Source organism: Melozone crissalis, unplaced genomic scaffold, assembly GCF_028551555.1.
Source record: "Melozone crissalis strain CALT ecotype California unplaced genomic scaffold, PUWL_Pcris_2 ptg000034l_1, whole genome shotgun sequence".
NCBI lineage: Eukaryota > Metazoa > Chordata > Aves > Passeriformes > Passerellidae > Melozone > Melozone crissalis.
In genome coordinates, this window is record NW_026535812.1 from 8,347,383 (window position 1) to 8,364,339 (window position 16,957).

Sequence of the window (16,957 nt, forward strand, 5' to 3'; positions counted from 1 at the left end):
TTGACCACTGCCACCTTTGTCAAAATCCCTCTAAACTGAAGAGTGGTTACCAACTAGCTTAAGCTTCAGAATTTATTTCAAAGTTCCTAAAAAATTTAAAAGTATTTTTGCAACAGAAAGTGTCTTTTCTTAAAAAGTACTTGCTCACAGAAAGAACAGTTATTAAACCCTCCTTCTCAGAAACCTTATTCTCTAGCCTTATTTAAATTCATAGAGTTTTTTACTAGGTGGCCTTGCATGTGGGCTCAGTGTTTTGCATGAGTATGAACTAAATGAAAATACATTAGTGTATCAAGCAGCTCAGGAATATGGCTGTTCTACAGAACCTAGATTGCCTGGTTAGGTTGATGCTGGAAAAGGAAAATTTTGAATTAGTAATCCCAGTCATGCTGTTCTGGCAGCATTGTAGACTAGCCTGAGATCGAGGGAAGAAATCAAACTGCTGCATTAGATCTTTACAGGAAATATTGCTCTGGCAAACAAATTAGGAAAAATAATCACAGCAAGCTACCAATTATCTCAAAAAAAGATAATAACTTTATTAGCCTGTCTTTATTTCAAAAGGTATGAAAATATCAATAAACAAAACAAAAATAGCATATCAACTGAATCAGAAACACTGAGTTAGTAATTTCAATTATCTTAGGAGGCAGATTGCTCTACACTGATGAATCACAGGAAATATTTCTGTGCAGATGCAGGGGAGAATGCTATACACAAATATGTAAGCATTAGTCAAAGCTCTAAAGCTAATAAAAATGTGAATAGTTGTGACTAACTGCTGGTCCTTCATTTTTACAGGAGGAATATTTGTAAATAAACTTCATACAGAGAGGACTGGCTAAATAAGGTAAAGAACAATTCACAATACTTTCAGGATTGATATCCGAATCCTGCCTTCGTAGTTATATGTTTACTTATTTGTTGTTAGATAGGAGATGAATGACTGCTGCAGGTTTATGAAAATGCTTTGACTTTCCAAAGCAACTTAAACAAAGCTGTGAATCATTCTGGCTCAAATCCATCTGGGAAGTGCAGTGTGTGTTACTGTGTGTGTCCCTTGCCCCCATTTCCTGTCTCAGGCCAACTGTAGGACAGTAAAGCCACGGTGGGATTTACCTGGACATCATGAGGAACAAACAATCAAAGGAATAACATTAGAAACTGGCCAATTGTTGCTCTAAAATATTAAATGTTAGCCTCACTGATAATTATCTAATAAGTTTGACTGGATCATTAGTAATAACAACAACAACCACCACTAAAACCACACCAAAACTGCAGTGTGTGTCTCCCACTTTGCATTAATGATATTGTTCAAAACAGTGTCTGCTCTTTGCAGGATAAACAAAAGTAGTATGGAGTGGGTTGTGGCAGAAGCCACCCTCTTTCCCAGTTTTTGCACAGCCATTCCTTTTGCCCATCATTTGAATGCCCTCACAGTACAGTGGATTTGAGCAGACACAGTCACACTGCCAGTACTTCCACTGAGTGTCACACCTCTGGGGTGGAAATTTGTATCTGCTTGACACAATAATCCCTTATTCTTTGATTCAGTTTCTACACACAGAAGTTACATGATGAAGGCAATGCCACAGTTTTGCTATTTTTCATTACTGTTACAGTATTCTGATATTATAAAGCACTGAACTTAAAGCTGTGTCATGTTTCAGATATGCAGGTATTCAGCTTGGCACATGCAGCATAAACCTTTAGGATCTCAGCTGTATGATCTCTGCTTATGAAATCTTGTATATTTTAAAGGAATGAGAAGTTGTATTTTGCTCTCTGAAATCGTCTGCTTTGCAGAAGAAATACGTGGTATGCATTTAACTGCATTTTGTGGAAAATCTATAACAGCTTAAGTCCTTTGATAAATTTTAAGGCTTTAACAAATATTCTGTGGTGAGCAAGGATGCCAGTGCCAAAACTGGATACTGTGTTTCTGTACCATCACAACAGTGATAAATAGATGTTAACCAGGTGCATTGAAGCCATCTGAGAGCTGCCTAAGTGAGGAGAGAGGTGATGCCAGAAAAGCACAGCCCCAGTGCCACATGATTTATGATGTGTCTGTTGAAGCTGGCATGGGGGGAGCAGTGCCCCTCCATGCTCTGCCTCTGCCATTACCAGGCTTACAGGAACTTTATTTGCCTTAGGAATTCCAGTTCAGTCTGAGAAAATGACAGTACTGCCACCTCTTTGCCAGGAGCTCAAGCCTGAAAATCTATTTGTGGTTATTTTAAAGGGTTGCTAATGTCACAGGAACAACATAGGAACAGGCAGTGTCAAAACCCCTCTTAATGCTGCTCCTTATGTTTCCAAATTATTCTCACCTACACCTTCCTACTCATGGAATCCAAGCCAAGTTTTCATTGTTGTATCCAAGGAAACGTTGGAAAGTCTAAGCTCTTGATAATAAGTGTGCCTGGGAAGCCATATATAGATATTATTAAGGATTCTGATTTTCAGTAGTAGAAGCAGTGCAGTTGAGACCCCCTGCGTGTGCTGCTGTCTGGGCTGGCTGCACTGTGGGTGTTGGTGCCATGGCTTTACTTTCAGCTGGGAGCTTTGCTCCTCTGCAACTCAAAAAACCCTGCAGAGACAGACGTGGCTGAGAGTCCAACACTGAGTGAGCCAGTTTCATCTGCTTGAGATATAAGCACACAAGTGTCTACTTTTCCCCTGTCCTTTGTTGTTTTCTTTTACTGCCAATTCAGAATTTTGGTGGGGAGCTCTTTGGGTGTTTTTTACAATAGTTTTTCAAGGCACTGCATTTGCATTGTATTTTGTTTGGAAAGAGTTTTTTGGGACTGATAGGGAGAGAGTACCTGCAAGTTTTCAAGCTATATTTAAAAGGAGAGCCAGACTTCATCTTTTGTGCTCTTACTGGTTGTAGCAGTTAACTGAACTTTATTTTCTGTGGATAACTACAGGAAAAAAATACAATATTCCAGAGCATTAGGACATGTCATCTTTTCCCTATAAATTCCCTACGCAGCGCTGCTTCTGACACAAGCTCAGCTGGTATTTCATCCTCTATCAAACTTAATCTAAAAAATACTTCCTGTGGATTTCAAGGGAATTCTGAGAGGAGTGTGTTCACACATGAAAATTAAACTGTTCCTCTAAATGGCTCTTATGGAGCCAGTGGATGCCCAAATGATATTTAATTGGTGGCATTTCAACATTTTTAATTACTAACCATTCTGGTAAGTTTGTGCATGGGGCACACCACAAACACCCAACATGCTTTAGCCAGTTCTTCTAATGTGAGAGCCAGGCAGTCACTAGCACAGCAGGATAACAACTAAAAAGCAAATAATTCCTCATGAACTCAGGCAACCAGAGCTGGATGTAGAGTTAGGATTCTGTATTGTTAATTAAGCACAGTCAGATGACAAGCAGCCCCTTACTGTGGGTGTGGTGATGACTGGCACAGGGTACACACTGTGACCATTAATTTATTGCAGAAGAACTGTGAGGTCACAACACTGAGCTGAAAGTGACCCATCACAGAGATCAGAGGTGTTTCTTCATCTACAGATATAAAAGTTTCTGTGGTGTCTCCAGTGCTTTGTTGGTGCTTTTTCTAATAACAGTGCTGTTATTAATACATACAAGCCTCCCTCAGGTCAGAAAGGTAGTTGCCTACTTAGCTGAAATTCAACAAATTCAATTAAATACCGCAGCCTTGGGCTAGAGTTCTAAAATAATATTCATTTTGAGCCTTTCTTGCAGCCTTTGAGTTTTTCCTTAATTGTATTAAACATCCTCAGGGTCCATGTATGTGAGGAAGGGAAGTTCAGGGTCTGAAATAAGCCATCTTTTCAGATTCACCACCAGATGTGTTTGTTTAAGATAAGACCAAATATTTCCTGGAAATGTAACACTGGAAATGTAACATTTCCTGAACTAGATCTTCAGCTAGTGGAAACTGTGCAAGAAGTCTGATGTTACCTGAGATATGGACATGTTTACCAACATAATATGGTCCTCTACACTGAAGTGTATTTCTGTTTATCTTTTATTTCTATACCTAAAAACCAATGAAAGCAGGATTAATAGAAGTAACAGTAATCTGCACCTTTTTTTTAAATTCATCCAGTGTAGAAAATAGTGTGAAATGAATGTTTATCAGCAATAAATTTCAATAAATCTTTCATTGCTAATTTTTTCTTTGAAGTATGTATAGATAGATTTTTGCAAAAGAAATATACAGATTTCAAAAACTTTTAAGATTCACTCCTTTGCCTTTTATTTAAGCAAATTATGATTTTCATTGAGAAGAAGTAGAACTCTTGTAGTCAATGCAGACAAGCATGAGAAACAGGACACTTCAGAGTCTTGAATTCCTTCCATCCAAATTCACTGCAAGCCACAGATTAGTGGTTAAACTCCAAATTTTCCATACATTATATGTAATTAAGTTTGTTTCTCTTGCAAGTTTTAAACCTAGAACAAAGATAATGTTTATGAATGAAGGCCTGAAGGCATAGCATGGAAAATAACAAAAGCTTATCCTTAGATGCTAAAATGTCTTTTGTTTTACAAAGACTATGCAATGGCTGTAGAAGGAAGAGGTAATTCTTAGGTTTTAGAAAATCAGTTGAATATTCACATACTTGTTTTCCCCAAGCCTTACCAGAATTATGGGTGATTTGGTGGAAGATAAACAATGTAGTTTCCTAAAAACCCATTATTAAAATGGTCCTGTGACTCAAAGTGGAAATGGCCATCTCAAAGCACTTGGTAAAGTCTAAGATCTGATTGCAAAGACATATTTTTATAGAATCCCACTATCACCAGTTGGTTAAATGAGAGATCTATAAACTTAAGCTAAAATATAGCAAAGATGGGCTTATGGGCAAAGAATGACTGTCAAGTGTTCACCTTGATCTGATTGCAAAATCAAAGTTCAAAGAGCATCACAAAGGAAAGGTAATGTCTTTAAAAATTATTCTCTCCTTGATCGGAAAGATGTAGTCATAGTACTTAGTGAAGTTTTATTTTGTGCAACTTCATCAATCATTCTTAATGTAAAAAAAAACTTGTAACATTAATAACTTTAAGATAACAATGCAGCTGGTGTGCATGTATAGCAGGACACAAGTTCTTAAGCTTGAAAAAATAATTTAATTTTCGATTTTTTCAGTGAGTTTGTCTTCATGGGTCAGAGTCTCAGCTGATGCAAGTTATCTTCATTGAAATCAGCAGAGTAATGATAACTTACACTGGCTAAAGATATGGCTTACTATTTCAACTGAAATGTTCAGTTGCTGAATTTATGGGGATATAATTGAGATACTCTTAAAAAAAAAAAAAAGATGCTTTAATTTTCTCATTTATAATGGAGGTGTAGGGTGGGGAAATGGACAGACCATGAAATGATTAGACAGCTTGTGTGACTAATAGGAATATTGTCCCTAAAGGGAAAAAGAACATCTCACCAATACAAGTGCACTCAATTAGAGTTTTAAATTAGGGTGTAATTATGTTTTTTAAGGCAGAAACAAAGAAGAAAGCTTTGAATCTTCTAGGTGGCCTCATTTTAGCAAAAAGACAAAATTAGGCAGTGTTTTGGCTAAGATGATGGTCTGCATCTTTCATAAATTTGGACTAAATCCAACCCCTGAAGTGCTGGAAATAGTTGTAATATCTTTCTTGTACCTGACTTTAAGAAGAAATGAAACAACAAACAACTCACCAAAACAACAGCACAAGAGCCCAAATATTTCCATTTTTAATTATATCTTATTTTTGGAAAAATAAAAGGATTATTTATGTCAATTATTTATATAAATTATTTATATCAGTCATTCATATCAAATACTATCTAACATTCTAGGTTTTTGCTTAGAGGTGAGTTGTGTTTGAGGAACAGCAGTTAAAAGACAACAAATAGGCCAGCCTGGATGTGCAGGCTCAAGCGGCTGTTCACAGGTTTTCAGGTGTTACACAGACCATATTACATGTCTTGGACCTTGGTCTTGTACAATCTGTGTGGTTTTGACTGTTTCAGTATCTCGGAGATGGTGCAGTAAGATAATGCAGCTTCCTTATTTGTTAGTGCTTGCTGTGGTCCTGTCAGGTGAACTTAGCAGGTATTCAGATGCTCACCCTTCCTGGTGCTCCAAATTGAAAGGGAGAAAATTTAGCCTTCAAAGTTTCAAATAAAAATGTTTTCGTATCTGAGAAATGCATCAGAATGCAAAAAATAAGTGTTTACGTGACAGGAGCAGAAAGCAAACAATAAATGATTAAACTACAAGTCCACTTTGTAGTTATCCTTTAATATAAGGTTAATTAATAGGAGGGAATATCTGTGATGGGAAGAAGTAATAACCTTTATGGTCTGGACTAGCCCTTACCAGCAAGAGCTGCAGACAACAACTGAAGAAAGGTTCAGATTAAGCACAAAAATATTTACCTAACATGCTTAGATGTTTAAAGAATCAAATAAGGTAATAATTAAAACATGGATCTTTCAAGATACTTGGCATTAAGAGTTCCTAAAACTTTCAGGCCCAAGTCGGTCCAGCTGATGCTCTACTGCCAACTGAGGCTGATTTACATGAAAGATCTCACCAGGAAAACTGAAATTTTATCTTTATAGAAATACATGTACAAACAACATTTATTCTTGCCCCTGGGTTCAAGCATTCAGCCATTAAACCTTAAGCAGCCTTGATTACAGACTGTCCCTTTGGAACTTCAAAAAGAAGATAACACTGCAAAAGAGGATACAAGAATTACAGCCCCTGTCCTAACCTGATACGCAATTTATGAAATAGGTGTACAATACTGTATCTCTTTGATTGCAGATAAGGATATAAACCTGTTCTCCTGCTTCCCCAGACACCACTCCCACTGAATTGCTGCAGGATCTTGAACAGTCTGTGTCTTCTCCTTCATCTGAAGCCATTAGTATTCTCAGGGAAAAAAGGCAAGGGAAAAGATCTCCAGTATGTTTCTATAACCCTGGAATTAGTGCACCTGCCAGAGGAGCCTGGGGAGAGTTTCTTTCCCAGTGACAACTAGAGAACTGAAAATAGAGGTACTGCATCTTCTAGTGCCTGTGATATGGGCAGTGAGACACAGGGACCATCCTTGCAGGGATACACAGTGCAAGTTCTAACTAGTCTAAGATGAAACAGTAATTTTCTCCTTACCTTTTATTTGTTACAAATAAATTAGCATATAATTAAAGTTAAAATAATGATAAGTTTATATTTGCAGGGGACACTGTAGAAAAAACAAGTCGCAGTCAAAACAAAAGCTTGTCCAATTATATATTTATCTTCTTAAACTAAGAATCCTGGGGAATATAGATCCCTGAATGCAAAGAGGAAGTGGGCAGTACAGAGTAGACAGGAATGCACACACTGTGCTGTGATCTCTCTGTTTTATTTCAAAGTATCTCTTGGATTTTTTTGTTATTTGCACCCTGTGTGTGCCAGCTCACAAATGGAGTGCAGCAGCCAAGGCACAGAGGCATCTGCAGCTTTCTAACAGTGAATGTGGTCAAAGCTTACTGACTGGATCCAATGTCTTAGAGCAGATAACTAAATAGGTAATTGTGTGTATTTTCAACCATTGGGCTGGAAAAAGTCAAAGGAGAAGGTAGAAGCAGTGAAATGTGCTTTGGTGATTAGCTGGGAAGATTATTAGACTGGACTTTTTCTTGAGACTGTACAGAAAAAGGAAATTTTCACCCTTGCAATCTGAATATAATGAAACCCTTATTTCAATTCTTTCATTTACTGTTTTATCTTTTTTGTTTGCAATAGATTTGACACCTGCTGCTTTTACCTCCTGTCTTCACTAATATTACCATTTCTCTCAAGGTAAAAGTACTATCTTTTTATTATAATACTTTTGGAATTGCTTTCCCCATTAGGGCTTAAGTATTTTTTATCAAAGCAGTATAATCTAAGCAGCAAGCAGGAAGATCTTGCAAAGGCAGTCATGCTTCCCCATTCCTTTCAGAATACTTTATACCAGTAAACCTTGGAGTCTCTAATGTGTGCCCAAAACCACCCACACAGAATCTGAGAAACAAATGACCTGCAACCTGAAACAGTCCAGGTTCACACAGTACATTGATTTTGTGGGTCTGCTGCAAGCATTCCTATCTTCATGTAGCACTGCCTCATAGCAGGAAACACAGTGCATTGACATCAGTTGACAGCAGATGAATATCTGGCATTGTTCTCTGTCTTTGTGTGTTCCTTAGTGATTTCTAATTCTGACTATGAATCACACAATTGAAAGACTAGTGCAGCAAGGTACCACATAAATCCTACAGTATTTCTATTGTTGCTGCAAATGAATTACCTGCCTTCCCACCAGTCAGTCAGGATTCTGGGGGGTTTGAAGCAGCTTTAGTCCCTAATTGGTAATAATTTATGTGTGGTAAAACTTAATGACACCAACAAGACAGTTCTTGCATGGAAAGTTAAGTGTTATTTCCTAATGTTGCTCAGAACATTTTCAAAATTGCTCTTAAAACTCCAGGATGTGAGCAAGCCTCACTCCTGGTAATGCTCCTATGGCTTCCTGCTTAAATGTTTCAACAGTGACTTTATCTGCCCTTCAAAGGGCACTTTAAAGGAGTACTTTAAGAATGGAAAATCAGAAGACACTGCCAGCTGTAGGGGACTGGATCATGCCCATGGTTGGGTGCTGAGAACTGTTCTGCTTTGCTTCACTGTACATTTACAGCTCCCTCTCAGACTCATTCAGGGTGGTGTGTTTAGTTCTGCCAGAAGGAGAGAGGGATTTTCACAGGGCAAAAGCAGGTCCATCAATGTCTGTAGAACAAATCGTGAGGCACAGAACACTGTGTGCTTGCTGATCATTCCAGTGCTCTACATGAAATCCAGGGGAAAAGCTGGACTGTGCTCTGCTTGGTCTACATATAGCAGAGAAAGCCAGCACACAACTCTTGGTTCAGCTGGCATTTTTCAAGTATATGGCACAATTCAGACAATGTGAGCAGAGGAGAAGGTGCTTGGCCATCTCCACTGGCATTATCTGGAATAATAAAATAATAAATAGGAATTATTTTCATTACTGGGATCAGAGAGTCAAGCCACATTGTCATCTCAGCCTTTTAGCTCTGAGTCACAAATGACTTCTATCTCCTTCCCAGTTGCAACTGGATGGCAGATTGTTTAGGGTGACATAACCTGCATCCAGAGAGTCTCACCTACTGCAAAGACTGTAGTGCTTGTTTATTTTGTAGTGGTTCCATGCCTTGAACTTTTAACAGGGCTCTGGAGAAGGAGGGGGAAGGATTGGGAGGCTCAGTATATTGCACTTCTGAATAGTGTTTTGTTTTCATTTCAGTTTGTGTCCGAGTTGTATTCCAGAGAAGAGCACTGAACAGGTTAGAATTTAATTGAAAGTAGAAGGTAATTATTTCAGTTACCCAATGATCTGCTGATGTAGGGAAATTGTACTTAGGAGAAGGACAGCACCTCTTTGAAGGGAAACCTTACTTTGAAAAGTAGATTTAAAACTCTTTCTGACAAGTAAATATTTACCATTTCTCAGGGATCCCGTGGCAAACCTGTTTGGAGTCACAATTCAGGTGGGTGAGGACCTCTCAGGAGATCTCCATCAGCCTCTGCCTCCCAGCAGGGTCACCTGTGAGAACTTTGAGTTACTTGGGACTGTATCCAGTCTGGGCTCTGCAAACTGTTTGGGATCTGAGAATCATCTTGTTAGGGTTTGGTTTTCAATAGTGGTTCTGCACCCACAGATTTTGTTATGCACATTAGGCCTCAGGGAAAAAGGTGTGTTCACAGTAAAATTTAAATGCCACCTTCACCTTGAGGCACTCACAGGGAGTAGAGGTTACAGCTTTGGAAATGCAATTGTATGGACTCTCCTGAAGACAGATCTGAGCATTTTTAAGGAGCTGAATATACCATTTATGCACTATTAACCACTTTATTTCATTTCGTGGTACATGGTTAAAGCGAGGCCCCCAGGTATGTAGGGAATGATCAGATCTGGAAGCTCATGTGGAAGCCATGAGTGTGTCCTGCTCTTAGAGTTGAGAAGACAATGCTTTGATAATTATCATCAAATTAGCTTCTCATTGAAGCTAATTAGAGCCCAGTACAGCAGGCTGTGCCAGCCTCAACAGGTGCATCAAAACATTGCAGATACCAGCTCAGGCCTTGGCAATGTTATAGCTACAGGACCACAAACTGTGCCTCATCAGCCAGGTCACCCAGGATAAACCTCTGCCCATGATTTACACATGGTAGTGGGGTGAGGTGAAGGCTAGATGTTATCACAGTCTGAATTCCATCTCCGTGGAAAGACTGGAGTCTGGTCCTTGCAGAGATTGTTCTTCGAGTTTAACAGAAGCAGACATCTTTTCTGCTACCAAAACAAATCCCAGATCACTGAGCTGTCCCTAAACTCCAGGTTAGGACACTCTCTTGAGCAATGGAAAACCTGGGCTGAGCTCTGGGAGGCCTGCAAGAGGCTCATATACGTATCCACCACTTTGCTGGCTGGTTATGTCATGGAAGTGTACTTGTAATTCCTCAGTTAGCATTTTAGAATGAAACTCTGCTGACTTGTGTGCTTTCTGCGCTCGGAATTTCAGAGTATTGAGACACACTAGGCCTGCTGAATCAGGCCTCCAGGAGATAAGCAGACGTTCCTGAACTCCAGGTGACAGCAGTGTGCAGGCAAGAGAGAGAAGCCTCTGTTCCCAAAATACAGTGCTCTGACCCCAGCTTGTGCAGAGCCTGTTTTGCAGAGGAAATGCACGGGGCAGGGTCAGTGAGCATGGGTGGTTGCACCCCTCGCTGCAGCACAGTGAGGAAGGGCTGCCTGGGACATGGAGACCAGTCTGGCAGCAATCAGACAGATGACCCACATCCAGACCTCTGAATTGTGACACTTTTGACCTAGATTCCACCCTTCCTAAGTCTGACTATGTTCCAAACTCCAATAATCTTCTATCCTCTGCTGTGAGAAACCAAGAACACGAATTCAAGGTCTCAGTGCCATTCTTTTGACAATTTTAAGGCTGTTGTATGACAAAAAAAAAAAAAAAAAGTTCATTTCACCTCTTAAATCAATTACTTATCCTTTTCCATATTTGTTCAATATGTATAAGAACTCAGATCACCACACTCTGAAGTTACAGTAAATTCCTATTTGAGTGCCAGCAACTCATATGAAACTGTAGTAACAAAAGCTGATGTACTCACTTTCCTCCTAAATTTTCCTAAATATGATGAAGAACTCAAAGCATTAGTTCTGCTTTACAGAGAAACTCCTCACAGTTCCAGAACACTGCTGAGATTCTGTCCAGTTTTGAAGGGCACCCAACTGTGAAAGGGGGTTGTGATCAAGATATCACAGAAATATCTGGTGCACACCACATTCTTACTCTTGCCAAAACTGATTTGAAAATTTATTAAAGCTTTAAGAAAAGAAAAGAAAAGAAACAAAAAACTACCAAATTTCCAGTGATCTTAAGGAGCAAAGAGCTGCTGAGGAGTGAACACCATCCTTCCCTACTGGGTGTCCACAAGAAGGTTCAGTCTCCAGCAGAATTAGTGTGGATTAGGGAAGGCATAAAATTCTGCTCCCCAACCCAGAGTTAAAGGAAGAAAGAGTCTGGAAGGAGTAAATTGCTTATTTCCTGCGTTTTGTAGTATCCTAGACTATTCACCATGTACTCTGACTCTGATAACATTTACTTTTGCCTTCTCTCTGGATTAAAAAAAAGAAGAAAGGTTTGTAATAGAGAATTATTAGTAAAGGCTAGTTAAATGATGCTAAGTCCAAACAAAAGCTTTGCTCAGAATAAAGGAAAGGTTAACTAAACTGCATAAGGTATAGCAAATGCCATGAAAAAATTTAGTGTAGTCTAGCAATCATTATTTTATTTATACTTTTAGGATAACCTTTTTTTAAAGGCTCAAATATGTGTACTTGGTTTTAAGAAGTTTTTTAAAGCACAGCACACATAATAAGGTTTGAGTCTTGAGACTTGAACGGCAATACTACCAGTGTCAGAAGGGACTTTCCCAGGAAGAAGGTAAGGATGTCTAGGCCTTAATCAATGTCTGAGTTGATATTGCCTAGGGAAAAATAGCAAAAAGAAGAAAATGCCCACTTGCCCATATTGTTTGTAAGACTGTCTTTAATCTATAGCCATATGAAGCATCTGTGATATGTATCCATAAAATGGAGTATTTTTTCTGAGTCCATTTGAGGTTTTAGCAAAACAAAAGAAAATAACCCCTAAATGTCTTGCTTTCAATGATCACATAAATCACTGGTGTGTGTGTTCTGCACCATCTCAGCTCTTTTGGTGTAACAGCACAGGAGATGATGAGACCTGGACAAATGGAACCATTTTGAGCACTTCATGGGCGTGTTCAAAGAAGGTTGCTTATATGTAAATGATGTCAACCTTTATGAACCTTTGGCAAGTCTCACTGCAGTTCTCTTTATGCCTTCCCTGTGTTGGCTTCCCCAGCATCTGCTTCCAGAAGTGCGAGAGAGCCCTGATTCAGTGAAAATGCAACTCTCCAGAAATTCATCAGGTAGATACTTCTAACACTTCTCAGATAGTCTCAAGGGTTGTGTCCAACAGCCTCTTTTATTCCTGAATAGAAGGCCTTCCTTTTTGTGGAATCATCAAGGTGAATTTGAACTTAGTTGTCAGGTTTCACACAGTTTGGATTCCTGCATACTGAGAGTGAGAATGGTTTCCATAATTCGCTCAGTCAGTGAAAGTCTCTGCTTTACGGAATTCCGAGCCAGTGTGTGAGCCTGAAATGCCAGTTCTGTTTGTGCCAGGACTTGTTGCTGATTCCGTCCTCTGCTGCTCCCGACTCTGCCCCGCAGGGCAGATACAGCAGCACATCACAAAGGGTGGGTGGGGTGGGATCTCTCTCTTCTGCAGCTCCTGCCAGCAAAGCGCTCTAATCTCCTCTGAAAGGAGTTCACCTCTCGTCAAAGAGAGGCCTGACTCGCCCTCTGCTCAGAAAGTTACAGAAGTTCTTTTGAAGCCTCAGGCAGATCACTGAGAAATCAGGAATCACAGGAGTGGAGGCATTCAAAAGCACTTGGGTGATTTAGAAGTGTGGGTTTCCTGGCTTTCAGTGGGAATCAAACTCTATTCAATGCCATCAGCCTCGTAGCAGTATTTGAATAGAATAGAATTCGTTGAACGATGTCAGGCTTTTTTTTTTTTTTCCAGTTGCAATTATATTTTTTGTACTCTAGTACTCTAGTCAGAATTTTCTGCTTCCCAAAGCTCACAGAAAATATACTGCGCTTTCCTTTCCCCCCCTCCCTTCCCCTATTAAATATCAGTAGCTCCCTATACCCCAGTGTCCTGGGGTTAAAATTTGCTGTAATGAAACACAGGATCAGACAAGCTAATGCAAAATCACACTTAATACCTGGACAGAGATCAATACTCCTTTACATGCTTATAGGAAAGAATTGCTAAGTAGTTCCTATTATTGCCTTGCTGCTGTCTTCCTTAATGGTAAACATTCTAAAGTGGTTTTAAGTTTCTATTATTAATCTATCAAAATACTCACAATCTAGGCCTCATCAGTTAGCATTTATTTCACCATCATTAAGATCTTCTCATTTTCAAGTGGAGAGGAAATTATTATTATTACCTACCTCATTCTCTTTTCTAGTACAAATTATATCATTAGGACAGGTTTACACTACTGCTTCTTAAAACTTTGAACATTTTGAGATTTCATTCCACTTCCCATCTTTCTCTCCTTCAGTGCTAAGTGTACACTCACACATGTGTGTATCAGCAAAGCTTTCAGAGAAATTATGACTGGCATTTTACTGAGACCTGAGTCTTCACCACTTTGACCTTTTAGAAAGTACAATACATCCTGTGTGAAACACATATTTAATAAAATGCACATCTTTACAACAAGGTAACACCTGTTGGAGAATCCACAAAGTAGCAGTGACTGGAGAAGTGCACAGTTCTCCCTTTGGCTGGAATAATTTTATCAGTTGTCCTTTATAGAGTACAAACCCGATTCCACAACATCTGAAAAGATACATTGATATTTTAGTATAAGATTTATTTGTTATAATACAGAATTAATATTATGGGACCTTAGATATACACAGTCACCTGTTGTGTACAGCACAGTGACTCTGACATGAGGCTCTTCCTTTCCACCAGGAGAATAGGAAATGGGCATGGAATATTTCCTCTCTGCCTCAGTAATAACAAATTAAAAAGAAAGAAAGCAAGACAAAGATAGATGCTTGATTCATAGGTTTTCAGGATTCTATTGAAAACTCATCCAGAAAATTAAATAATAGTATATTTTATATCATTGTATTTTATGTAATAATATTGAGTAATACATATGTTATTGATGACACTGACAATATCATGAGATATTCAAATAATCGATCTCTAACAAATCTTTATTTTCACATACATGCCAAATCTTATAGAGCATTTTAAATATTCACACCACTGCCGAATTATTTTTTTTCAGTCTACAGAATTCCAGTTAAATCCCCCTGCTATCTTCTTGTATCAGTGATATAATTGTACAACATTTTAGATGAGTGTTGCATTGCAACACTGTACTCAAGAAAATAAAATGAAATTTTAAAAACTTTCAAGCTAGCTTCAGGATTTCTCTGCAAATGTAGGGATGAATCAAGCATCTGTTTCCTGTCCCACATTGCTATTTACAACCACTGCAAACATGCCTCCCTCAAACAGCAGCACTTTTCCCAAACTGAAGTGAGGTTGTGGCTCTATATATTGCCTTTTAATGCCTTTATCTGTTTTACTTTCCCTGGCTTTCCCAAATCCTTGCAGCCTACCCTCCACCCAGCTGGAGTGAACTGCTAAAACTAATTTTCACCCTGTGATGAGGTGACAACTGATGAACAGTGGGTGTGTATAATTGATTTCTTTTTAAACCAATGACTCTTTTATGTCCAAGGAGAGAGAAAACGCTCCTCTCTTTTGGAGACACAATGCATTTTTGGTGAGTTAAAATAACCTCCTCCATGACTGACACGACTTTACTCTCACTATTTCCTCTATGATTATATGATCTCTGCCATAGCTGGGATGGAAAATCCACGTGCCATGCCAGTTATACAGTACATTCTAGTAAGGGGTCATTTCACAGGGCAGTATTAAATTAGTTTCCAAGACTATGACAAACTACAAAGTGGCCAGTTTTGCTGGCTGGCTGGAGACACTAATGAAATCGAGAAAATGCAGTTGTCATTTGCAGTGGGACTTGATTCTTGTCAGTAAAGACCTCTTCTGAGAATCACAGGTTTGGCAGAGAAAATGTGACAGTGAGAGGAATGCAACTGGAAAATCATTCATAAGCTTTTCCCAGTCTATTACTGTATCTCACTTAATGGAACTAAAGTGCTCTTGAAAGCACAGTCTTTTGTACCATATCAGTTGACCTTATCCCTTGCAAATGGAGGTATTAATTCTGCTTAGAAAACTATTCCTTAAAACAGGGAACCAGGAAACATTGCTTGTATCATTTACAATTTAATGAAACCTTGATATGTGAACAAGCTGCCCTAAGTTAAACCCAGCTCCCTCCAGGCTGGAGAGGCCATTTCAGGGCAGACCTGATACAGACTTTGGCATGGCAGGGGTAGAGCACAGCCGCTGTTGGCTTTGGGCTTCTGAATCCGGGTCTAAACAGACAGGAGCTCCCAGCCTCCTGCTCTGACCTGTTTGAGTTCTCAAACACATCCTTGCTCAATCTTTATCAAAGGGAGGCTGGCTGCTTTATTTAGACTGGCCTGAAAATAGTCACCTAAAACAAGCAGAGAAAAGAAAGGATTACCCTGAAGGAAACCCCAGTAAATCACCACTGAAAACTGCAAGGACCACAGGCCGATTGCTTTCACTGCCTCTACATAAAAACACACATTTGGAAAGGAACTAACCATTGTAGCAGGAAGGGTTCTTCACCCTTAAGTAAACCAGAGCAACCAAGGATCTCACTTCTGGAATGTATCTGTACTGCCCTTATTCCTAGCTGGCAGGTGAGGATACTAAAATACTTTGTATAAGGTAATTTTGTAGAATAACAGGAGGGAAAACACTCTCCTTTTTCACGCTACACAGCTTTGCAAAGTTGTTTTGTCTCCTTTCTTTATCAAGCCTATGATTTCTCAGCTCCTGGAGAAATGCCCATTTATATAGTTTCATAGAAAACCTTTTAACAATAGATCAATGAATATTCCCTGTAGGGAACATCATCAGTTAGTCTATTTATGGAAGCAGACTTTAGGAATTTTGTAAAAATATAGATATTTTGAAGATAAGACAAAATGATCAAACTTACCCAAACTTACCCAGCTGAATAATTTTTAAAGACTGAGCCCAAGATAACAGCAGTGGATTGAAGGGATTTAGATTTGGTATTCTACTAACAAATCCATCAGTGTTCCTCTATTTCCTCTGAAAACCTTTAAATTAGATTAATAGAGTTGATCTGTTTTATGTCTAACCCAGTCTTCAACTTGCTCTCCCTCTGACAAAGCCATTAACTTGGATAAGCCTTACAGTACATGTAATCCTGATTTTTCCTACATCTGTCTTGCAGGTTCACATATTTGACCTGTATCTGCACTAATTGGTTGAAATATCTGTAAAGTCTATCTCCTTTTATAAGGCTAGAAAGCACAGTGGATTTAGGGATTTGCATACATATTAAAATAACTCAAGTTGTTAAAAGTCTCTCCCTGCACAAGCTCTATTACATTCTAGGAATGAGATATTTCATTCTGGTCCTGCAAACAAAATGTATTTATTCATTGCAAAAAGAACAGTAAGAGCATTTGCTCTTTGAAATTCATTCTAAAGAATAACATTGATTCAGATCTTTTTAAAAACAAAGGCCTGTGTTGGAAACACACT